Source organism: Sinohyriopsis cumingii, chromosome 9 (assembly GCF_028554795.1).
Source record: "Sinohyriopsis cumingii isolate HCF-2022 chromosome 9, ASM2855479v2, whole genome shotgun sequence".
Lineage (NCBI taxonomy): Eukaryota > Metazoa > Mollusca > Bivalvia > Unionida > Unionidae > Sinohyriopsis > Sinohyriopsis cumingii.
Genome location: NC_142969.1, coordinates 8758958 through 8786704, shown reverse-complemented (window position 1 = coordinate 8786704; position 27747 = coordinate 8758958). Strand labels below are relative to the sequence as shown.

The 27747-nt window shown below is 38.4% G+C and overlaps 1 long non-coding RNA gene across 1 annotated transcript; it reads right to left on the bottom strand.

The window, feature by feature from the left end:
* Positions 1-2800: 2800 nt before the first annotated feature.
* On the bottom strand, positions 2801-26010 carry LOC149791246 (uncharacterized). Its single transcript, XR_016423165.1, has 4 exons — positions 25875-26010; positions 25221-25355; positions 19821-19953; positions 2801-2889 (listed from the first exon to the last, which is right to left on the bottom strand). It is a non-coding gene; the product is annotated as an uncharacterized LOC149791246 (long non-coding RNA).
* Positions 26011-27747: the final 1737 nt, after the last annotated feature.

The following is a 27747-nucleotide window of genomic DNA, read 5'->3' as shown; positions in this document are numbered from 1 at the left end:
TCAAGAAGACAAACATGGTGTTAATCATCCAGTGTGCTAATATTCTAAGAAATTAAAAAGCACCAAAGAAATTATTCAACAATCGGGAAGGAATGTTTGGCTTTGATATTGGCTTTGCAACATTTTTAAGTTTACGTAAGTTCCGCTCCCTCTTCTATTATTTTATTAAGTTATCACAACCCCCTTTCTTTCATCGACAAGATGAAAAATAAAAATCAGGTACATCAAAGGACAAGATAATTTAAGAGCACTGGTACTTTTCCGTTCTTATAAGTATATTATATATTGTATATTTTGTATAATTCATAAAAGTTCTTCGTATTTTTTACTTAAACCTCATATATAATTAATCTATGGTAAAAGAAAGCTTTATTATACAAATCTTTTTTTTATGGGGGAATGTTATGTATATTTGATTTAATTTATATTTGATTTAATTTAACTGTTTGTTTGTTAGTTTTAAATATTTGCTCTATTGTAATGTAGCTTTATTTACTTTATTTCACGTTGTCTAGAAATTCAGTTCAATTCTGTTCAATCTGACTGTTTTTGCAAACAACTAATAAGGTAAACTTTGTATCTAATGCTGACCTAGTTCCTGACCTTGATTCAGAACCAGTAATAGTTGAAATAAACGACTTTTTATTTTTTTATTTCTCATAGGAAGATTCATAAAGTGAAATAGATGTCATGCTTGGAGTACCTCACAAATAACATGTATAAATTAACATTTCCAAGAGGATTACACACATCAGAGCATCAGTTTCGCTTCGTAGCTAGATTTATTATTGATGTTTTGAGAAAGAATAGTCATTGCTTGCCTTAACACTGGAAACTTCCAGGTGTTTAATGTTGTCATCAGGTTTTAGGCTATTTGTTTTGTTTTCGCCAAATTATTTGGATTTCAAGATTGTTTTCCCTGTAAATACTAGTGCTCTAAATTAATTCTTGGACAAGGACAGTTATCGAAATTTACAGATAAGTCAAACGCAGGAATATTTTTTCTGTGATTAAACAAAGAACTGTTGACACACCAGTACGATGCTGTACACATTATACAACATCGCCTTCCATTTTAGATTCACCGGGATTTGAACTCAGTTTCGTTAGCACGTATTATCACTAGGACGTCTATTTTTTAATTCTTGGAGTATTCATTTATTATTGTTTGATTTGATTCGCAGAACCGTAAGTTGTTTTTTCTTTTTTACTTCGTTTTTCTAGGGAAATAAATTATTTGTGAAATGCTACAAAGCTTGTTGTCTTCAGTCTTTTCTTCTTACTGCATGAAAGAGCCTAATCATGTAACAACATACCGCAATAACAAGCCGAACAATGTTTCATGAACAATCGATATTTTATCCTGAATGATATCATTCGATATATTGTCTTGAGGGATATAGTTATTTGCGGAGTTGTCATTTATTTTTCAGAGGAATGTATTAGGAAATTAATATTTCTAATCTCTTCAACAGATGCATTACTGAATTTAACTCCCTATGGCTTACAAGGCTTCTAATATAATGTCGGTAAGTATTTATAATTGACGGGAAATGGCGGATCAGAGCAAGATTCGAGAGGTATTGTCGAACCCCTCCCACGATCAGGGCCGTCTGTTTCCAAGAATGGCGTTCGCTACAACATTCATAATAAAGGCCACGATCACTGTATGCACACTGTCTTGAGCTTTCTACTTTACACATTTTCCAAAGGTTTCATGTGTCTTTCGATTCGGGTTGGGAAGAATTATGTCGATTTCAGGATTAACAGTCAAAAGTCAAGGTCTTAATGACTGGGAGGATTTCTGCGCAATTACATTAGTTTACCTCACCCATGTAGAACAATCTGTGTGGGTGGCTTGTGCTTGCGGAGGGAAGAATCCTGCTGAGTCTGATATTAACAGTCAAAGTAATTGTGACTGAAAGAAGGAAGCAAGTGATTTCTGCTAAATATTAAAGTAATCGACGATAAAACTTCACCAGAGAGTTTGGATGACTAAGTCGCCGTAGAAGAAAGAATCGAGTTTGTATGAAAAGATATATGTTCAAGATTACTATAAATGAAAAAAGAAGAATGACTAATTTTGTTTCTAAACCAAATTTTGCGGATGGATTACAGTTAGGTTTAAAACGAAACGTGGATTCTGTGGTCTAAATATCAGATGCCTCTGTCATGGTAAGTCTATAAGGACATAATTGCAACTGAAAGGTCAAGATCGCTACGACAAGCCTTTCAATAATGCTATACAACCATCCCCTTTTAATGTTACTAAGGACTATCAAACACAGGGCGGGCATAAACTATGCTATTCACACTAGTGATTGGTTGACTTAGTGCGTCTTTGAGAGAAAGGCAGAGATTGTTTGCCATCACGAACAAAGCGATCTAAATCCCTATTAAAATGGAACCAGTTAGGAAAACCCCATTTTTACTCATTCCCCAGGGATGGTGAAAGTAATAAAAATATGCATCCTGCGGGAAAATGCGGAGTTGAGTTTCCGCATTGCAATAATTTGCTCAACGAGGACCACTATTTAGCATCTGTACATTTCTCGATTATGAAATAGAGAAAGTAAAATATGTTTTCTCCTTACATGTATGCTAAAGAAAATAAGAAAAGAAATGTCAATAGTTTATCTAATTATTTTCCACAAAGCTTAGACGTAATACCCTATGAGAGTGACGTTTACTACATGTCTAAATATTTTCTTCAAATGTGGAAAATGAAAACAAGATTTAAAACGCAGTACATAGATTTTTAGAAATATCAGTTTGCAAAACGAGTGATGAACAAAAACGATAAGATTTTTTCCTTTAATCAGATGGTATTTATTTCGTTTAATTGTATGAGAAAGATGTATATGATTCACGTTGTCGTTACAGATCAATCTGAAAAAAAGAAAAGTTAAGGAATGATAATGTCGATTTACTAAAACAAAAGTCATATGTAGGTATAATTAACTTTGGTAATCTTTGAGACTATAAATGACATTTGCCTTCATAATCTACATATCTATATAAGTATGTATGTACGCATGTAGGTATATCTGCATATACATGTATGTTGGTATGTATTTAGTTAAAAAGGGATATAGAAATTCAATTTGGTAGGTTGGTAAACTGTAAAATTACAATCTTGTACATGGTTTTCAACCCTCTTTTTGTATTTGTAACCTCAGTGTGCGTGACAACATTTGTTCAGGACAAATACTGCCAATGTATTAAAGGTGTCTAATCTTAAATTAATAATTGCGAGCATTTGACATTTCTATGCGTACAGTAAGCCAACTCTCTACGTTGTTTAGAAAATGAATTGTACTAAAATTACCTATAATTTACCTCCACATCCATCGGTAAGGTTCAAGCCTTTGATAATGTTCTATACACTAGAGCTTTCTAGAGAACACATATGTAACTTGTTTTCTTTTGCGTAGTGTCTGCATTTGGTCGCAATCAGTTTAACCTCGTTTTCTTATCATATTAAGTACATCCATTCCCCATTAGCAGATTAGAAAGTTTCTAACTATACACCTTCCTTGCCCCATGCATAAGCTGCATTCAAAATTCGACAAAATAAAATGTGTTAGCACCTACTCTCTCTCTCTACATACAAACTCCCTCCTTAACTAGATGTTAAATTCATGTTTAAGATAGCGCTTCTGCTATTGTGAACATGTAACCTTAGATCATGGGCATTTACCACCAATTCATTCCAGTTGGTTAATCATATACCTTATTTTCCATCTTCCTAACCTTGTATAATACAATAATATATACGACCACCCATAAATCGGTGTAGGAATGAAAGTTTTGTCATTGATGTCGCAGCCATTCTTTATCCAGAGGTTGCGTCTTGGATCAGCAGCAGAGGGGGCGAATCGGACATTTTGTCCAATCGTTATTTTGCTTAATTATTACTTTCTGCACTCAACGATCTAGTGTCGTCAGCGCCTGGTAAAAAAAAAACGACGACGTCGTTGGGGGATCGTCGCGTCGTCATTTGGTTTAATTAACACCTTCTGCGCGTCGATCCCCAGCGTCGTCAGCGTCCGGTAAGCACATCGACGACCGCGTCGATGTCATCGCCCCCTCTGCTGCTATGATCTTACAAACAGAGTGATCACTAACTCCTCCTCTTGCAGATCAATTAGGTTATTTGACTGATCGGTAAGTCTGAAATTAATTCTCGTTAAAAACCGATCATGGCATCGCATATAGACCGGATTAATCGGACTCTCAATGATCAAAAATCCCGGAGGGGCTGTTGGTGAAAACGAATAAAGGATATACCCCTGTTGAGCTTGATTTGATTGCTTGGTATCCACCTGATAACTCCCTTCGATAACATCACACACTAGATTGATCGCTATCACTGATGCGATATTTACGTTGTATGGAGCAATATGCCTACCACCATCTCCGTTATCGTGTCTGAGGATAGTTGATGGGGGGGTGTCCGCGGGTGGATTCTCAGGCCATCCTAGTATGGTTCTTATTGAACTGTTATAAATATCAACCATATACCCCGGTGTGCTTATTTCAATCGTCGACGATAACGTCGGTTCATGAACCGTAATAGCGATTTTTGATTCCTTTCCTGTGATCGATTTTATCCTGCGTTGAAATTCTTTATTGATTTGCTCTATTTGGTATGACCCAGTTGGTATTGTAACCTCCTCCCAGTTTGGGGTCCCATCGGGTTTATTTGTCCGTGCAAAAACCAGCGAGTTATTAGGTTGTTGTCCGTTAAATGCGTCCGCTCGGATATTAGGCCAACTGTGATATACTCGCAATTTTGCCAGCGCTATTTCCTTTACTGGAACCGGTGATGGGAAGTTCACACTGAATTCGGGTTTCGTTGATGTTATCGATATCATACTTGTTTGTACCGGAGTGGTGTTCTCCGCGATCCGCTGAAGTAATTGAGACCCTTCGGGGTTCAGCGACATTATTATTATTTGTTGTCTTTAGTGTTTAATATTAATAACCAGAGCCCATTGAGGTGGTTCCGGCTTCCAGTTGAAAATCCTCGATTTTTGACATCGCGGAGCTATATAACTGGACCATCGTGGAGAATTCAACATCGGATACGAACAAATTATCAATCGATAACGAGATCAACCCGGATAATTTCGAGTATGCGTCGGATACTATTTGATGTTTTACTGTATACTCGTTGAGTTTTTTCTGAAAACACGATGATATCTTTTTAGTGATTGCGTTGGCGACTCCAGCAATTGTTGTCATCGCGGAGATAGCGATTGGAACAGCGATCGGGGTTATCGTGGTCACCGTGGATAAAATAACACCGGCGCCAGCTACTATACCCGACACCGAGTACACGACCGCGTCGATGGCGGTTATTTTACGACGGTATTTTTTTATTTTTACACGGTATTGTTCGGAAAGCGTTTTCAAGTTCGCGGAGAATTCTTTTGCGGTATCGAATCGATATTGATGTGACGTCGGTGATACCTCTGATTCAACTTCCTTGGTGGTCATTTTTATTTTAAAAGAGCTGGTGTTTTTAATTACTTAGATTCGCTGCAAATTCCACATACCATGTAATGTTTGCCCGGGTTAGATTTCTATCAACGGCATAAATTGTAAACTGTTCAGTTGCGTTCTTGTCTATAATTGTTGATATTGTATTGTTAAACCCGGATGAACTCGACGATAATATATTAAACTGCATCATTGAAACCAGTGTCAGTCGATAAATACCCTTAACAGTTGCGGTGATATTTACTGTATTCTGTGTAGGAGTCCAATCGAATGATCCATGCCGAATTGTGTATACTGTGTTGATGATGTTCTCATGAGGGATTTTTATTTTTTCGAATTGCTCTGCTACTCTCGGTAGTCCGTCTTTAATCGCTTCAACATCAGTTTTAATCGTTCCTATTTCCTGTATATGCGTGTCCACATCTTTTTTGTTCGCTGCAACATTAGTTTTGATTGTTTCTATTTCCCGTGTATTCTCGGTTATACTTTTTTTGTTCGCTGCAACATCAAGTTTGATTGTTCCTATTTCATATGTATGCACGTCTATACCTTTTTTGTTCGCTGCAACATCAGTTTTGATTAATCCTATTCCCCGCCAATACGCGTCTACATTTTTTTTGTTCGCTTCAACATCAGTTTTGATTGTTCCTATTTCCTGTGTATGCGCGTCCACACTCTTTTTGTTCGCTTCAATATCAGTTTTGATTGTTCCTATTTCTTGTGTATGCGCGTCTACACTCTTTTTGTTCGCTTCAATATCAGTTTTGATTATTCCTATTTCTTGTGTATGCGTGTCCATATTATTTATGATCGTTGTAACATCAGTTTTGATTATTTCTATTTCCTGTCCATACGCAGTGATATCATTTATAGTTGTTGTGATCTCATCCGGTCTGGTATTTTTTTTACCAAAGAATTTATCAAAGTTGTCATCGATCCTGTTAACATTTTTCCGTAACGAGACAAATTGGCCCGACAGCGTTGCAAAATCCAAAATAGCACCCATTATTGCTGCAAGATTTGGTTCGGTTACCGCCGGGGTCCCGAAAAAACTAGCGGTAGTGAGTTGTATATCGGTGATAGATTTTTTCACCTCGGTGACAGATTTTTTCACCTGCGCGTCAAGTTCGGTCACCGATCTATCCAACCTTATAAAACCGTCTTTGACTAATGTTACCGCCGATATATGTTCACCCGGTTTGAGTCGTCCGTCGCCGGTATATAACGCGATAGTGTCCTCGGCGGCATCACGCTGTCGTGTTAAAACATCATTCAGTGACACATTACCGGATTTCAATTTACCCTGGCGGTCTTGAAATACAACTATTTCGCCTGGGTCAACACTGATTAAATTTAACATATCAGCGATTTCATCCTCAATTAGTTTTTTTATGTCGGCGGCGGCCGTTTCCGTGGATTCTTTCAGCGCCGAAACCGGTCGTCCCCAAATATCAATCATCGTTATTGTAGAAAAAAACGACGTTTCTAATTAACCCGCCGGGCCTCTACGACCCCACTAGTGTATTCGTTTACAACCACATGAGGTGGTTTTCGCGATGATGAAATCGCCGCGAGTACGTTCAATACCTCACGGCCACATATCGGTGGGTCACTCAATTGCTGTGTTGGCAGCGTGGAATAAAAAACCCGGGTTGAACACGCCGGGGCTGAACACGCCCGGACATACCGCATGAACTCTTTCGGCGGGGCTAACCCGTATGAATCAAAATAGACGATTGCACGCGGATCAATCGCGTACGCAACCCAATGAGTTCCCGCTCCGGAGGACCCATCGAGGTTAATTATGCCTGTTTCAGTATTCCTTGGGGCCGCCGGTAATTGATCCCTCATAAAAACACCTCTGAAGTTTTTTATCGCTAACGCGTTTGCGGCGTCTATTAAATCAAAATTAGACATGGGAGTCATAGACTCAGGAGTCATTGACTCCCGAGTCAATAAACGGTTCCTGGTAGTCTTAGACCCTTTCCCGAATACCATGAATACGGGGTCCCCGGTAGTCTTAGACCCTTTCCGGCCACGGGTCGTTTTTTTTTGTAGCCTTTCCCGGTTGCCTTCTTCAATGCCATCCCCGCCGCGGTACCAACGGCTCCTAACGCCGCCGCCTTAGCCACTGCTGGTGCGGCCGCGGCAATCAATGCCGGAATCGCAGCTAACAGCGGAAATATCCCACCGGTCTTTTCCATGTTTTTAATCGCTGCGGCTGAAAAATCTATTTGAACACCCTTTTTATTCTTCATCGCATTATTGAAATGTTTTATTTGACGCGCCGTCAACGATATCTTATGATTACCACCCGCCATCTGTGACGGCTTCAGCGTTATTGTGGTTCCGCATTGCTTAGCCGACTTTGATCGTAATTTCTTGACTTGACCATCAGTCAACTCTACACTGACGACACTATACGACATTTTATTGTAAACGCGTTTTGTGCTTTCAATTACATGTTTTCCACTGGTGCATCAACGATTCTCATTCGTCCACCAACACCTTCCAACAGCATTGATTTATCGCTGAGAATGACAGCAACCGCTCTATAATTAACACCACCCGGGGCTATACGAGCTCTGAAGTGTATATCAACGACGGATTGTCTCGTTAAATCAAGATGTTCCAGCGAAAAATAATAAATCGGATACCGGTTTTTAAAATCAAGTTGTGATATTTGCAAACCAGTGTCGACGTTTTGATCACGACCCATATACGACAGCAATCGATGATACACACGTGCGATATGGTTGTCGCCGTAATTAAGCTGTATATCCTCGGATGGTTCCTGTTGTCCGTTTATTCTCAGCGAAACATCTCTGACTCCTAATTGATCAAATATCATATGGCTGTGTTCTTGACTGCCCAATCGATTCCTATTCTGCAGCGCTATGAATATATGACGTGGGGCCGAAACACCCTGTTTTGATGCCAGGTGCCATGTAAACGTATCGGCGACGTTATCTTCTTTAGCATCAGTTGTTACCGCTAGCCAACTCAACAACGATTTCCCTCCCTGTTCCATAAATGCTAACAATCGTGCCTCCGTGGTAACTGATGGAGTCAGCACCGGCATCCACAATGCCATTTTAGTTAAAACAACCTTACCGGCAGCGACGCCAGCAGCATGCCATATTGCATTGTTATCATCGCCCCTTCGCGTCAGCGCGATTGTATGCTTAGCCCCATAGACAACTTTTCTGACATTTCTGCAGAATCCAAATATGTGATGGAGTGGAATCGCGCATGAAAACTGTCGGCGTGGTCCTTGCAACATTCCTACTCGTGCTGCGAATCCTAGATTGTAATCATTGTTGGTGCTTTTTATAATATTAAAATTAGCACCTGGTCTTGCTCTGCGGTCTGGATTGGCTGCTTCAGCCTGTGGGTCAGTTGCGGTATCTCTTTCCGCCAGCACGTTGATGTACTGAATATGGTCAGCGTTATTGGTGGTGTCCTTCGCAAACATCATAGATGGGCCCGCCGATCTTGTATAATCATCCGAGTATCTCGCCAACCCAATTATCGTCGTTGCAACATCAACCTCGCGTTCTATTGATTCAATTTCTCGCCCGTCAATAAGATATCTGGCGCTCTCAAATAACGCCATGATACCGTTGTTGACGAAGCCAACTCGAACACGATGGTCATCTGCGTATGGTGCATTATCGGCGGCATTTGTCACGAGTTCTCCCTCAATTTCGATAAACGCTTCACACGGCAGAAAGTATTTACTGGTATCTTGGACCTGAAGTTCAATTCGCGATCGTAGGTCGGGTTGCGCTGCATAATAAGAATAATATTGATAATCACGGACAGAATCATCCCTGCGCACTGGGGCATCCATATCAAACGCGGGATCAGCGGTACGCGCAAACATTCTATTATTTATCATGTTGATGTTTTCAATTGCGATTTTTTCGTCGTAAATTCTTTGAATTTAAACCACTCCCCGCTATCGCGTTCATGAGCGCGTTGGTTGCCGCATCGGCGGATGGCGAAGTCGTCGCCAACGACTCTAATTTTTCTTCCACGGCGTTATTTATTACTTTACTGACATTTGCAGGCATCACTGTCGTTGATGGCATTACCGGTGGTTTCTGTTTTTTTCTCCTGAATTTCACCAATGACATTAGTTTGTCCCGCGCGGCTGAAAACGCCCTTCCGGCAACATCTCCAATGGCACTAATACCCTTATCACGAATAACATCAATAGCCTTCATTCCTAATTGTTTGGCTAACGGCGCTACTTTTGGAGCCATTCTTGTAAATAACCCCGCAATGGTGCTACCGAGACCATCTCCATAGTACGCGCGGTAAACAGGCAATCGCGAGTTTACCACGTAGACGAGTACTGGTTTATCATGGTTGTAGTGTATGATCATCCTTATTAAAAACACCAGTTTTCCAATTAATCATCCACGAGTTCGTCTATGAGCGTTCGATATACATTAATGTCCATAATACCGCCTGCAAATAACCGCTTGCAAATATCAGCGGCCTCATTGATTATTTCCGTAGAGTTATTTCCGGCTCGTTTTCCTCCGATTAGTACTTCCAGCCGTGATATATCACTGAGAACACTATTAGGACAGGTAACGCCGTAGGATTCTTTACCAACAGAGTATCCTTTTCCTTTTTTTGGTGTTATACTCTTAACTTTCTCGAGGAATTTATCGTAATCGGGATCACCACGATGTGGTAATGCTTCTCTATGTTTACTCGCTAAATACACTATTCTTGCCCAGTTCTCCGTCGAGGTTATTTTTTTCTTGTAACCTTCATTGATATACTCATCTCGAATGCTCTTAGTTGATGTTGTAGCAACAAAATTAACTAATTCTTCATCGTCGTCGATGTCTCTAATTTGATCTATTGCGGACTTTTTAAGAACATTACGGGGTATATTTCCCTCTTTCTTTTTTTCTTTCGATGTTTCTTCGGGTGTTTCTTCGGGTATTTCTTCTTCTGGTTCTTTCGCAGTAGCACCTAATTCTTCCTCGTCGGCCATTGTAACATAAGGTTCTTGTGGTTCGGTTATAGCGAGTGGTGGTGGCCTCCGTGTTGTAGCAGCCGCTATTTTTGCAGGGAGTGTTTCTAAAGACCTTTTTGTTTGTTTTGTCTCTGCCGCTATCTTTTCAAGCGCACCAAGAACGGGTACAGTTGCCGCTGTAACATCCTTAGTCGCTTTAGTTACCGGGGCAAAGAGTTGTTCGCTTCCAACAGTAAAATCGGTTTGCATTTGTTGTCGCGTTTGAAGTTTCTCTCTCACCCTGTCTCGTAACGGTATAAACTTTTTAAGCGCTGCTAGCCGCTCTCTGGCTAGCCGAGTAGTAAGTGATTCACCTACCATTATTGTAAATTGATCCGCAATTTTCTAATTTTCCGCCGAGTGTACCATCGGGAGCTCCACGGAGTTTTCGTCTATAATCCTTCTAATGTTTTTGATCTTACTAGAAATCTCCCGGCGTCGTTCATAAACACGTCCGAGTTTTTTTCGTATTATTTCAACGGCAGTAAATAGTCCAATGAATGCATTTGCGTCATTGTGGTACAGGTTCTCATTAATCGTATGTTGTAATCGTTTTATAAAAAAATACTCGCGGGCCAGGGTAAAACGCCCCCGTTTCGACTGTTCGTTAATAATCTCATAATCGGATAATATTTTTTCACTGTCGAGACCATCAGATAATTCAATTCCTTGATTTTTTAATTTTGAAATCTCAGTTAATATATTATTGATGTCTTCGATATTCATTATTCTTATAAAACATCTTATTTCTAATATCAAAAATTTTAATAAAATTATTGGGGCCATTTTTGACCCCGTTTTTTGTATGGACAGTACAATGCCGTAGATCTCCACTCGAGTGTTGTGGCAGATTGCAGGCATACATGGACAGTACAATGCCGTAGATCTCCACTCGAGTGTTGTGGCAGATTGCAGGCATACATGGACAGTACAATGCCGTAGATCTCCACTCGAGTGTTGTGGCAGATTGCAGGCATATACATATACTTAATTAAGGACATTCACATCTTGGAACCCCAAAGCATACATCTCCGGGAGGGAGGCCTAGGGTGACAAACGTCATCGTAGACCGCCCAGAAGATATGCTTGGGGGACATCACTACATGTACTTAATTAAGGATGAATATATTTATAATGAAATGATTGATGGATGATGGGACGGCACAAGACAGCACAAACATAAAACGGCGGGGCGGAACTCTACGGCCAATTCAACCAATCAAAAGCAACCCAATTAAATTAACCCGGTTGCATGATTGTAAACAAAAGACAACCACACGCCCGGGTCAAGAGCGTGGGTTAGTTTTGATTAGTTGAATTGGCTTTCGAAAGCCCCAGGCTTATAACGAGTCATCTTATATATAAAGTGACTAATACAGCGGCGTCAGTCACAAGGTGTGTGTTAATTTGAATTCCCTTGAATCGTTTGAATCCTTAAATACTTATTAATGGTGTTTCACGGCATTTAAATGAAACCAAATACTCAAATAAAACATTAAAAAAAAGAATACAGCTGTTAGATAATAGCGTGTATTTCATTAGTTTTCATCGTAAAATGATTAATTAATCGCAACATTAATTGGACTTCAAGGGACGCAACATTAATTAGACTTCAAGGGACGTAACTCTTGTCATGCGACGCTATCACAAAACTAGTTATCTCCCTTTGATGTTATATATGAAAATCGAATTCTATGACCCGTCTTTTTTGAGATCGCTGTTTTAGTTATATTCTCCGCAACATCTAGAACTGATTTACTACAAATATCGAAGTATTTACCAGCCGCATTCATAGAGCGAAATATTTTTTCCTCGTGCGTTATTGTATCAAATGACTTTACGGGTTTTGCCTTTCTCATCCCTCCTGTTTTTCCAAATTTGGAATTTTCACTCGGTGTAACAGCTCTTAGATTACACAGTCTGTTATTTTGAGGACATCCATCAATGTGATCAATAACGAGACCGTCGTTGATCAGTCCGTTAAACGCTTCATACACCATCCTGTGAATAAGATAGATTTTTTTCCCAGCATTAAATCGCAAGTATCCGTGATTATTTACGGTACCAACCGGCTTCTTCAGTCTGCGGTTTCTAACAATACCGTCGCGAGATGCCTCGTAATTAACAAACACAGGGTGAGGTCTGAACTCTTGGTCCATTTGTATAATAATACTACTTGTCTAATTTATTATTTGGTTTAATTATAAACCTTGCAATGTAGTCCTGAGGAGTTTTGATGACGAAGTCTGCGGTGGGGTCAATGACGGCGTTTTTAATTCGCTTGTCATAATAGCGTTTTAGTTCCCTGTATCGCTTTCCGCCACAATTAATACACAACTGGGATTTTCCTCTTACACCGACGTGGCAAACCAAGCACGGTAGGGGGCCAAGAGAACCATTACGAACGCTTTGTAAATGATATCCGCAGAATTCACCTCTACATGATTTATTGCACGGGGTTGTCGACCCAATCATCAACCATTTGCAGTGATTCATTATACTATATTCTTTCATTTAAATACTTGTTTTAATTATATGGATGAGTTTGAGAGATTAGCAGTAATTAAACCCCGGAAAAATATTAGGTTTAATCTCGATAGAGTCCTCAAGGACACACCAAAAGCGTTAATAAACGATAAAACCCTGTTGAATAAAATACGCGATTGTATCAATGAATTCAAACGTGATGGTGCATCTCATAGTTGGTCAACATTTCGAATTGATGGTGTTGTTGATGCTACCATGAACGACAACCGCGCAGCAATGATAATATCACAACTTGACGGTAAAAGGTATTTCTTCAGAGTAAAATTCATTGTCCGGGTGAAATCAGGCGATTGGATCATGCGTGATAAATTTGAACCAGTTCTCAGCGACAAGAAAACAGTCACTGTCAGCCGCGACTCCAAGCCGGGGTTGTTAACCGGAATTGACAAACCATACTATGAACGAGCGTATCCTGAAACAGCAGTTGTTTATGGAATATACCCGTTAAATAAGAAACCTGATATCGGAAAACTGAAACCGATGAAACAGTCAACTGGGATAAATTGTGTAGCAGAACGAATAATAGAGCATTTTACAAATGCATGTCGAGGAAACAAATTGACTGATTTACGACGTAGCAAAATCAACCAGTGGGAACTAACCGTAAAAGAGCGTGGAGCAACCATCAGCGACATAGCGAGATTAGAAACATCGCTGAGATTTCCAATAACCGTTACAACGATAACCGGTGAAGTATTATACGAATCGAAGTATAAATCGAAGGGAGCCCCAATCAAAATTATTGATCATAACGAACACGCATGGACGCCCGCGATCACAATATTTCCACGGGATAGAACAGTAAAGTATATACCCGAAGAATTTTTAGGAGAAGAATTCTCCAAGGACGGTTTTCTCGCGGAGAGGAAACTATTTGATGCTATTGCCTACTTGTGTAAAAACGACCCTGTATCAGTGTGGTTACTTCGCAGCGCTGAAAACGATGCGGATACCTTTGATCAGTTTGTAAGACCAAACGGTGAATTATATCGCACTGAAGCATTTCACAACAGGATGAAAAAAACCGCCATAGAATTTGAGGAGCATGATGAACAACTGCTAACAAATTGTTTTACGATTCCATCGGTTGTAGCTCATGTTGCAGCAAGGAAAAATGCGTGGAGACCAACGCGCAGGGAATTTCTACCGGATGTACAATCCAGTTGTTTGGAATACTATCACGGTGGACTATGGAACACTGAATACAACCGCGACGCTATGATCTCGGTTGATATGGTTGCCTGTTATCCAGCGAGTTTTCTCGGGTATGGATCCGCCGCTGAGTACTTTAGACGATTTGGACACCCCAGTCATGAAATGACTCGTGTTGCTATTAATGGACCACTGCCTGATTTTGATTTAACCGGATTCGCTCGCATAGTATCATTTGAATTCGCGGCAGGACTCCATCGCTGTTGCTATATTTGGATCGGTAAACACATGGCTGAAAAGAGATGGCTGCCAATAGCGCTGCTACGGTATATGATTGATTGTAGCATGCTAGTTTCGTTGATTGTCAGTGACGCGATTATATCATACCGGGCACAGACTGAAGTCTGGTTACCAGAACCGGAGCGTCTAGATAGCATAATTGACGAGTCCAGAAAAAACATTGATGCCGACGAGGAATATATCATCGAATGGTCCAGGAGGATATTTAACCAACGAAACCGCGAGGCAAAAGATCTCGGTAGAAGAATAATTGGTAAGTTCACACAAGGTGGAAAAAACCACGACTACAAACGATATTGCTCACGGCTGATTATAGATGACGCAGAATATGATTTCGTAATCAAGGACACAGTAGCAAAAAATAGATACGTGAACTGCAAAACAGCTTTCTTGTCCAATGGAACGAGGTTGGGTACAGTTGTTACCTACAGCGATGGAGACAGCCCGGCGTATCCACATTTGAGGGCGTCTATGCTGGGATATGCCGCTATCAATTTATTCTCGATGATAAATAGATTCCCCGATACCGCGGTTAGAGTAGCCGTTGATTCGTTTTATGTTGACGTAGCGTATAAGGGAAACGTAGCCGAGTTTACTAGTCCGGACGAGAGTTGGGGTACATGGAGAATTAAAAATGAAATACGACGCGATTATTCCCCGTCAGCAGATGTCACCGTTGAGAACAACTACTTACGCGGTGATAAATTGTCAGAATGGTCTAATGCACCATCGTGTTCTGATCCAATTTGTAGACACAAGACGATTTATTTAAGCGGCTGTGGCGGGTCAGGAAAGACGACTCGGGCAATTGAATTATTTCGAACGCGGGCAAGTATAATCGTGCTTACACCGACTCATAGACTAGCGCGAGAGATAAAACAACGAAATGTTGACGCCGTTACTTATCACAGCTTCTTTCGATACAGCGGCGGTGAGTGGACTCCTGATCGAATGGGTGAAAAATTTATTCCCGACATTATCATCTGGGATGAGATATGTACTGTTTCGTTAGATACTTTACAAATGTTTCTTGAGTGGTTGCTGCGCGCGAATACAGCGGTAATCATGTGTGGAGACCATGGCCAACCACCACCATTTGTCGGCGAGGGTCCACATGATTGGTTAAGGGGTTTTGTGGACTATTATGAAGAAACCGATACTGATTACCGAGCACTTGATGAACAACTGCGCGAGGTTAAGAAATTAATCAGATTACAGCCGGATAGAATTCAATGTGAAATAATTCGCGAGGTGATTCCGGAAACGCCGTTAAATGAATTCTGGGAAACATGGAGACCAAACGATTTGATTGTAGCGAGTAGAAAGATAGTCAGAGACACACTTCAGCGGAAGTTGTTTACGTTGCATAAGGAAAAGTTTCCAACGCGTCCAGTGCCGTTATGTTATAGACCCGCGGACACACGGCGGCAGAACATTGAAGTTGAAATTCCAGCCCCGACAGCGTCGGGGACAAAAAAACAAATTCTCGTGCTGAATGATATCGTGCTCGTTGATATCAGCGTCGTCGAGGACGCGCTACGTGCTGATAAATCCCCGTGGACGCTAGGATACGCAACAACAATACATTCCTCGCAGGGACTAACCATCACGGACACAATTGTTTGGATAGTTGATAATCGCATCGAATGGTCGAATCTAGTCTATCTTGCAGTGTCCAGAGTACGAAGGATAAATCAGCTTCGAAGAATTGTTATTGACGGAGCCGGTGACGGAGTCACTGACGAAGCCGGCGACAAAGTCACCATCGATGCAAGCGTCATTGATAGAAAACTCTCGGGTTACCGCCAACAGGATAAAAAAAAACAGCGGCGTTTTGATATTGATGCCGAATTAATAATCTCGCTACGACAACAACAGAATAATCACTGCGCGAGTTGCAATTGTATAATGAGTTGGCGTTATTCGGATAAAGACACTCGCCAATTTACCGTGGATAGGATCGATAACAGTCTCGGTCATGTCAAAAACAATGTGAGGTTGACCTGTCTTGAGTGTAATAGACGCAACGGCGCTAGTTAAGACCACGCGGGGGTAATTGAGTATCGTTAGGTATCACTTGTAGTTGCTCGCGTGTAAATCCGCGCTGAGGAGCAATTGAATCCAGTCTATAGATCGGTGGTCTACCAGTTGATCGTGTTATCGTTGATATGTTATGCGTGGTAACACTCCAAATAGGATCGGTAGCCCTTTTTTTACCGCCTTCAAGCTCTCCTGGTTCATATAGATATCTAACAGTGACATCGCCAAGAATCGGCTTAGAAACGCTATTTATTTTTAATTTTCCGGGTATATACTCGTATTTAATCGCGTCGCTGGGCTTCATGTTGATTACTCGGGTAATCTCGTTATTTAACGCTGCAATTACACCTGGCAACCTTTTGACCCATTCACGAGATCGTTTTTCTTGAATGAATTCCTTCGCGTATTGATATCCAAATAACCGTTCAGCGAGAGTCCGATTGAATCGTTCAACAATTGCCTGATCACGATGTAGCGCAGTATGACCTCGTCGTATCGCGACGCTATGATGTTTCAGCGTTGATAAAACAGCGCCGCGAAATTCACTACCAGGATCAACTTGTAATAGATTTGGCCAGCGCAGAGGACCTCTTCGATAAATCCGCTCAAACGCATCGGCTACTTCAGTTGCCGACTTTGTTTTTAACGGCTCCGCTTGTTTGTATCGACTCGCAACATCAACTACGGTTAGCGCGTATTTGTAACCGTTGTCATGCGGCAAAAATAGTATATCAGCCTGATGAACTTCATTAGGTACGCTGACATCAAAGCGCGAGAAGTTGATTTGTTTAGGCGGTGGTAGATAGATTTGCCATATAGCCTGTTTGGATAACCAATTAGCCGCAGTGGTCTTTGTTACCTTTGCAGCGCTTGCAAGCTTACCAATTGCGGCCTTCCCCTTCCAGTATCCTCTCGGAGAATAATAGATGGAATCCATCGTTTTTCTTGGATGATTGTTATTAATTACCAGCGCCAATCATTAATTTACCTTTCATAGCCGATTTTACCAACCATGAGGCCAATTTTTCTTTGACGGATTTATCAGGAATAGCATTTAGCGCGTGAATTAATTTTACATCCGCGATATGACGCTGTTGCAGATCGCTACTTTTGTAAGCAACATCATGAGCATGACACGCCTTATCGATAGCGTTTATTGGATACTCACCGGGTTTGGGCTGATTTTGATCATCGAGTCTAATATCTAATCGTGTTCCGGGGCCACAGTAGTTATATCCTGGGAGGTGTTTTTCTCCTGGATACTTTGCCCACGGTGTTCCGGGGAGTTTTGCCAATTTGGCTGCGATGTCACCTCCTCGCTTTTTTTTAAAACATCTCCGGGTCTAATAGAAATAAATCTAAATTTCTTTGTACCGCATTGTACACACTTACCAGTAAGCGCCGATCTGTTATTTCTTGTCGTAACGGTTGTCATATCATTTGTGCCAGTACGCACTCTACACTTCACACAATATAGATCCATAATTTATGTATAGAGATATGAATATAATTGATTTTTCGGCGACTAAAACAAGAGAACCAGTTAAGCATGTTGCAGCGTTACCAAACTCGATCCGGATGATTATCATCGGACCATCTGGATCCGGCAAGACGCAATTGTTACTCAATTTAATAATGAGATGGATGAAGTGGGATAAGTTGTATTTGGTTGCTCCTAGCGTAGATGATCAACGATGCTACGAGGTGTTGAAAGATTTCAACGAGAATGCATCAGCGATCGCTAAAAAGAATGTTATTGAGTTTATTACGGATATCAATGATGCACCGGGTATTGATGATATTGATGGCGACGTTAACAATCTAGTCGTGTACGATGATGTTATGTTAGACAATCAAAAGAACCCAGCTAGGATATTTTCCAGAGGCAGGCATAAAAACACTGACGTGATATATGTCACTCAACGATACACTCAGATTCCAAAAGTAATCAGAGATAACTGCAATATTCTTGCTGTATTCAACGGCGTTGATACACACACGCTACGAAATATTTGGCAGACATGGTGCGGCGGTGACATGGACTTTAATGTTTTTCGAAACTTTTTTAGTCATGCTCAGTCGACCCCACATGGATTCATAACGATAAATTTACATGATCCTCGGACACGATATCGTATCGGACTTGACCAAATATTCGGTTAGTTGTAAATAATTTTCATTGTAAATAACCACTTAGCAGCAGAGGGGGCAATGACATCGACGCGGTCGTCGATGTGCTTACCGGACGCTGACGACGCTGGGGATCGACGCGCAGAAGGTGTTAATTAAACCAAATGACGACGCGACGATCCCCCAACGACGTCGTCGTTTTTTTTTTACCAGGCGCTGACGACACTAGATCGTTGAGTGCAGAAAGTAATAATTAAGCAAAATAACGATTGGACAAAATGTCCGATTCGCCCCCTCTGCTGCTGGATCAGAAACCGTTATGGGCATGTACTCATCCTCATGCAACGATACACTAAATATTGCCACATTTCTTAACACGGTACATGTGGAGTTCAGGTTACAAGATGATAACATGGACGGACAAATTGACTGACCCATAATCCCTCTGACAACATTTCTTCAAATGAGCATATATATAAGAAACAAACCGAGGACTTCGTCTAAGATGAAAAATATCTTTGATATTTCAGTTTTAAAAACTGCATATTTAGAAATCATCTACAAACTTATTATTGTTATGAGAAAAAATGAAAAGTACAGAACTTACACGAGTCCCAAAAACAACAAAAACCCGCTGCATATAAGTGTCTTAGAATCATAATATCAGAGAATATATTTGTAAAAGGAAAGTTTAAGATGGATGCTTGAAAGTGTAAACCATTACATTTATGAGTTCACTATGAAAAAGATATTTAGAGCATGAACAAATAATACCAAATCCCTTTTCAAAAATAACTTTTTAATTCACGCATATGGGTTGTCACATTCGACATATATGACCTCATATCCTTCGTAACAGTAAGTCTGAAATAACAATGTCGTAATATCAAGCATTCCTAAATACTTTGCTAATTGTTTAATATTTGAAATTAGTATTTACTTACCATATATTCCTAATATATTTTATTGTCATTTGTAGATTTGTATTTACTTACCTTAGCTTGATATGCATAGTGAAAGTAAGATGGAGGTTACAATATAGCGTGTTCAAGCAATCATTTAAAGATTTAAATAAATGTGTTATGTCTTTAGATTTGGATTGACTTACCTTAGCTTCTAATTAGTCTGAAATAGCTCGATGTTTTAATGGTGGCAATGGCAGACACCAGCGTGGTCACAGTGTCCTGATGCTCCGTCTGCGCATGTGCATGGGTCATGTTGAGTACATCCTTGACGACGACCTAAACAAATAGTTAACAGTCTTGATATAACATGGTACTGGGGTTTTACTATTTTTTATTATTATACACTTGCATATTACAAATAAATTGAATTATGTATAGTCCGTATGCATTCCAGTATTAAGAAACATTTACACATTGGAGCAAGCTAATCGACTGAAAGCTATACAATAACAAATACGTTTGTCAATCCGACATACGTACATACCAATGCAATACATGTTTAAAAAAATCATGCTTCTATGCAAAAAACATTTCGTCACCACCACTGTTTAATTTTATTTTAAAAAACGCAACGAGATAAGTAAATCTGCATCAATTAATTCCATTCTGAGATTGCACATAGTGATGAGACTCAAATGTGTTATGGATAGCAAATACACATTTATGATACGGTTGTACTGTCATACCAAGTACAATTGCCCAATGACTAGGAGTTATACAAGATCAGTTAGATGCAGAATGCATATATATATATATATATATATATATATATATATATATATATATATATATATATATATATATATATATTATACTGACACAATCTATGGACTTTTCGATAGAAATTGAAAAAGTGCAACGTAGATTTTGAACAACAATCCCTAAACGTCCCCTAAATTCCACCTCTTTTATGCTTGGAGAAAAATGTGGACAATACCCCTTGTTTATGAAATATATAGCACGAGTGAAAAGTATTTGATGAAATTAATAAGCAGGTTTCGGGCTCGATAACCTGCTCGATGCTATGGCATTTTTGAAAAGTTAAATGATGCAGAGAGGTCATATGTGTGTCTAGGGTAAATGTTTGCTATTGTGGTGATAGCTGTGATATGTTTGGTATTTCAATATCGATATTATAAATTTCAAAATGACATGGAATGTTCGATTTCTATGAAATTACCTCAAAATTGCAGTCATTTTCAAGAATAGTATGCCTTGGAGAGAGAGAGAGAGAGAGAGAGAGAGAGAGAGAAGCTTAGGATGCCGAGCCATTAATATAATACCTACTTGTCTGAAGATGAATTTCATGTAATTATAGGCATACGGTTTTTATATTTTTCCATTGATATATAGACAACATTTCCTGATATTAATACATTATATTCTTTGATATGTAATTCACTTAGGGAAAGAAACTTTTCCGACAATACTATACTCATTACGGTTGTTGTTGTTGTTTTAGGGTTTAACGCCATTTTTCAGCACACGATAGCTATACATGGCGGCCAGTATTAATGGTGGAAGAAGAACCCGGGAAAACCCTGGAAAGAACCACCGACCAACGAGAAGCTACCGGCAAGCTTTCTCACATACCCACATATGGTCATTTGTTTATTCTACCTAAGGCTTAATTATATAAACAAAATACACTACAAGAAACAAGGTAAATGAATGCATGCCGTATTGCAAACTAAATACACAAGCGCATATTTGTCATTACACAACGACAAAAATTATTACTATGCACATAACTCCGCCCAGATAAATTTGAACTTAGTCGCGTGCTCGACTTAACTTTCGACAGAAAATGGCGTGTCTAGTTAAAATTGAAATTTGGAGTCAAATGAATCCTCATTGCAACAACTTTTACATTTGATCTAGAATGACTAGAGTTTGGTATTTGTTTCGATTCTACGATTATGGACTGGATTTGTATATGATAATTCCACATGAAATACATATGATTGAAGAAGCTAGGGAGAAGCATGTTGACATCTGCAAATGTGTTTCTATTTCTGTCATTAAATGTTTGAAATCATAATGTGGGAAAATATGAAGTCTTTCAATTGTAATTATCAAAAATACGCTATGGAATTTAATGCTTATTTCATTTTGAGTGCAGTAAGGAGGATGTAATTGCACTTATCATCGAAATTACAGTACATGATTTGTTTACAATCAAAAGTGCTGTCGTCTGCGTCCATTGTTTGTTTACAATAGAAAGTAGTTCCTTTATGCACGTGAATGCTATATGTGTATTGTCTCGTGGGTTCAGTAATACTGAACGATTCTGACAATGTAAAGGTAAAGGGGAAATATATATATATATATATATATATATATATATATATATATATATATATATATATATATATATATATATATATATATATATATATATATATATTGTATGTTGACCAACGTAGGTAAAACTATTCATTCAGAGTTAGATCTATCTTTTATACAACGTATCTAAAGTCAGCATATGTATAGTTACAGATTACAGATGCTGGAATTGCATGAAAGTAACATTCTTCATTGGTTAGAAAGTCGTCAGGAAAAAAGTCAGAGAAATATACAGGTGGTTTGCGTGATGACAACAAAATAAGGCAGTATTTTCTGAATATTTCATTTCTGTTTGTGAAACATTTTAGAGATAGCAATTGTTGTATCTGATAGATATACTTAGAGTTTATATGTCTCTTTCGACAATCAACAATAAGTTAACAGTTTAATCTAGCTAACACGACAGCGGTCTGATTGTAGGATCTTGCTGTTGCAAAGGTCATAAATGCAAGGACCATACCCAAGGACTCACTTGTCATACTCATTAAAATGAGTTCCAAATATTGAAACTAATTTTTAGAAATATATGGGTTGCTCTTTACTTAACACGTAGCAGCCAAATCAAGAGAATGTCAAACATTGTATGAACACAAAGGTATATCTTAAAGAAGGAGACTTGGGTAATGTTTATTGCTGCTCTTTTACATGATTGCTGTCATTCAAGCCGGTTTATAATCCTGACGAAACCTGGGAATGAATTCTCCCTTAAATTCCAACTCTTTTCTGCTTAGATTAAAATGTGGACGACACCCCTTTGTTTATGCAATATATAGTACGTATGAAAAGTATTTCATGAAATAATAACCTACTAAATACTGGTATGTTAAAAAATAGTTAAATGATGTCAAGAGGTCAAATTGTTTGTCTACGGTAAGTGTTTGCTCTTGAGGTAAAGTCTTTGATATGTTTGGTACGTGCAGGATATCGGCAATATTCAGCTTTATTTATCCTTATGTTGGCAACGTGTAAAGATTGTGTATTGCAAGAATTGTAGAGTCATTTAGCCGGATCAAGTAAAGTGTTTCGATATCGATTTTATAAATTTCAAAACGACATGGAATTTTCAATTTCTTTGGAATTACCTCAAAATTACATTCACATTCAAGAATAGTATGCCCTAATCACGATTTGAAGGTTGTGTCTGGTTATGTGTGTGCGTAAGAGAGAGAGAGAGAGAGAGAGAGAGAGAGAGAGAGAGAGATGCAGGCTTAGGATGCCACGTCAGGCTTTGTTGGCATCAAAATTATATTTTAACCTAATTGTAGTGTATGTAACCTATAACAAAGTGTATGTGTATAGTAATGAATTTGTAAGAAAGAAATGTCTCAACCATTTGCTTTCTTCCTATAATAATGAATGTTATTTTTTTCTTATTGCATCCTTGACCCTTTAAATATAACCAGAATAATTTACATGTCCAATTATTCCATACCCATGTTTGAAATAATGAATGCATCTGTGAAGCGTAACATGAAACATTTGTTCATCGTGAGTTTGGCCTCTATGTGATTCAAATTATTAATAAACTAATTAAGTTCCGTATCTATTTCTACATTCCCTTAACGCATTATATCTTTGGATATTCAATACAAATGTTTGCATCCGGATGAAGTTTCAAAGACATTCTAAGCATCCATGGCAAAATTATTAGGAATAACAGATGCGTCTTGTAAGAAAGAAGTATATTCTAACTGTGACGTGTTTTGCCATTAAAACCAAGAAGTATTGAATTCTCAACATATGTAACAGCTACCTGATTTATATACATACTGCATTTACTCGTATACAATATTAGCTACAAATGCACGTTGATGCATAATTATATAACTAAGTTGTGTTGATCATGGCCTTTGACAAAGTTTATTATCCTAATGCTAACCCTACACTAACTGAATTTCTTATACGTATTCTTCGTGGTGTGTACCTGTTTTATGAGACTAGCACATTAACAATAAATTACGATGCTCGAAGATTATCTTACTATATTTGTCACTGACTTTGGACACATCATATAGAATTAAAAGAATCACCAAAGGTTATTTTGTATTATTTGCTGTAATGAGTCGCATGTGAATGAAATAACCTGATATGTTTTGCAAGTGACCTACTTACAACATTATACGATACTTTGTAAAGAGTTTGGAGTTAAACTTGATTTTGGCAAGAAATGATTTAGGCTACGCTGTTGTTTCTGAGTCTTGAATTCTTGTTTAAATAATGAATCAGTCAAATTATGCTGGCTTTCTTGTATAAGAAATATTGGATAATAACTTAGAAAATGACTTTTATTTATGACACCCTAGTTGTTACTGTATGAGACGTAATACTATCTTTAAATCTGGTACCCAAATTCATGGAATGAGAGAAATTATAATAGCAAACGCAGGCTGGGTTGAATTTGGATGAATGTTCCAGGCGCCCTTTAGAGACAACTGGTAGCTCGTGTTTGACATTCATAAAAAAAAATCTAAGTGACATACTTTTATTAAGGATCTTACACGAGAACTGATTGCTTGTCTCATTTATGCAGTGTGTTGAATTATTTACCCCTTACACGTGTGTCCCGAATATTGCCATACGTCTCGCACTCTGTCCATCCGTGTTTATCCGTTGCTTTAAATCCTGCTTTTCTGTTGGGTATATTTTTGTTAAGCTTTCATATAATAATATTTTATCGAATTCGTTTCATCTCAGTTCCCCGAATGTGTGCAATTCATCTAGGGTAGGTGCATTTAGATTCAATCGTCACTTGCTGAGCTAACAATTCTTTTTAGTATGAATTGTATATTTGTATAAACACTGGGGATGTCTTCCAATGAAACAAGGAAACCCAACAGGTTGAAATTAGTGCGTGTCTGAATGAAAGGCTGATTGCACATTGACTAACACGAGCCAGTACCAATTCCATTCTCATCTGTAATAATATATATCAGGAAAACTGTACATATAGGCACACACTTTCACAGTATGACCATAAATAGCAGATGTGACCGATATTGTTTCCAACATATATGTTAAGATCCTGCTTGTATTTATATGAAATTAGTCATCGATTAAATTGTATTAAAATTCCTTAAAGTATAACATGGTATTATGGATTTCCCATAATGTATGATCCTTGAAGATAGTAATTATAAGCCTTACGAGAGAGAGAGAGAGAGATAGAGAGAGAGAGAGAGAGAGAGAGAGAGACATACCAACATGAACAGGCCCTTCAGGACCATGATGAACGCAGTGGCAGACACCATCCCTACATTCTTGACCGCCATGTGGCTGGCAGTGATGTGTGCAATCTGCGTCCGTCACGCACGCGAATTGCGCAAAGGTTGCAGCTGGTATAATAATAATAATAATAATAATAATGAATGTGAATTTTTCGAAACATGTTTTGTGAAATATTATCAAGCGTTAATAATTTAGGCTGGAAAGGTTTAGTTTAAAAAAAGGTTTAGTGCACACTTTAACTATTAGAAGAGCTAAATTCAGCAGGTACTGATACGTAAACATCACATGCATCATGCCACCCTAGTTTGCTTAAATTAAGGTTTACGTAATTAAAATTAATCTAGTAAGGTATATTAACCATGAACGGAAATGAAGATTATGTTGGAAGACTGCGACAATAATACCAATGTTGACATATTATGTTATTAATTATCATTGATTTAAAATATTAATAAACTTTTTAATCATGTTTGTAGTGTTGCACTGAAATAGCTAGTATTTCATGTCAAATCTATGTGGATAGGTTGTAATGGTTAATATAATATATTAAAACAAATAACGACAATAACAGCAAAAACAATTATAATAATTATCATAATAATAAGAATTAAGAGGAAATTACTTACCAACAAAGGAGAGGAGTAGAATTACAATGGTAAGTTTCATTTTGCAGCAATTTCGTACAACTTTGGTTTGTCTGGTCTGATCCAATCTCTCCGTTTTATACGCGAAGGGCAATTTACACCTGCTGAAATCACATAAACGAACGTGATTGCGCTATCATACAATCCCATGATAGTCGTCTGTTGGTTTCCACTGAGACGGTCGTGATTACCGATATGATATAAACTTACGGCCTTTCCTATCATGATGGGTCTAAAAGGTAGAACAGATTTTTACCGCCAATAGTCACGAACTTACATGTAGTAACCTTTGTTTAAATTAACAGATTTCTCCCACTATTATAGGTTCGTATTAAAAACGTTAACGTAAGAAATAAACTACTGTTTGGTTTTCAAAATATGACCATCTCAGGTTATAAAGATACCGATTACACAAAGACAGATTGGAGTTATGTCGCATGTCGCTATATAGATACAGGACACTTTGCTTTATGTAAAGTCCTCATTATTATCATTATTATTGTTGACATGTCGATATATAGACACAGGACACTTTGCTTTGGGTATAGTCCTCATTATTATTATTATTATTGACATGTCGCTATATAGATACAGGACACTTTGCTTTGTGGAAAGTCCTCATTATTATTATTATTATTATTATTGACATGTCGCTATATAGATGCAGGACACTTTGCTTTGTGTAAAGTCCTCATTATTATTATTATTATTATTGACATGTCGCTATATGCATACAAGACACTTTGCTTTGTGTAAAGTCCTCATTTTCTCGTGAGCGATATCATTATAATTTATAAATTTTCTTGAGGGATATGATCATAAGCGGAGTTGACTTTCATTTTTCATAAAACCATTTTATTAGTGCCATGCATTTCTGATCACAACAACAGCGAATTACTGAATAGAACTTCGTAGGAACTACCCGTTTAACACTGGTAGTACTAGCTGCAAATATACTGTCGGGATATTTATGTGGAAGGGAAGTGGCTAACTCAGAAGAGTTTCGGAAGATGTCGTCAATCACACACCTTTTTGAATGTGACCGCGATATATGGATCGTAAGTTTTCAAATTCGTGTATGTGCAATAACTCGAATTCTGCAACATCAACAATACAGAAATTTTGTTGATATCTTGCAAATGAAGAAAAGAAAATCAAAGAAAAGAAATTCTCTGTCAATTTGAGAGTCGCAACTTCGAAATCCAAAGTCACTTGACCCAAAAAAGCAAAATGGGTTCTGCACAATAGCTCGAGTTTACCGTCATCTACAATTGTTCATTTATTTGATATTACTTGCTTCTTTGAAAAGGTGGAACGCATTAGTTTCAACAATCAGAACAAATGTCAAGGTCAGGTCAACTGTAGGAAAACGTGTTTCATGCATAATATCATGCGTTTTTCACTATCTATAGTTACCGATCGCTGTAGGTGTCGATGTCAATATCAAAACATCAAGTCATGCTCACTGTATCTGGGAGGAGAAATAGGATGCCCATGCAATGACATTAGTTGTATCTCACTACCACGATCAACCTGTACGTGTGGGGTACACTTGTGAAAGGTAAGAAGCCTGTCAATGATTTGCTTCAAAGCCAAAGTAGTTTGATCTAATAAGGAAAATGAACGATTTCTGCTAAAATATTCAGTTATAAACCATGCACGTTAATCAGACGTTTGTAATGATTCACTTGTTTTAAAAGAAAAAATCGTTTTGAATCTGTGTCAGATGCGAAATGTCTAAAATCATTGCAAGTTAAGAAGGATTAATGTTGTTTCTCAACCAAATTTTGCAGACGGATTACAGTGAAGTTTATAAATAAATATGAATGCTGGGTTCTAAATATCTGATGTCTTT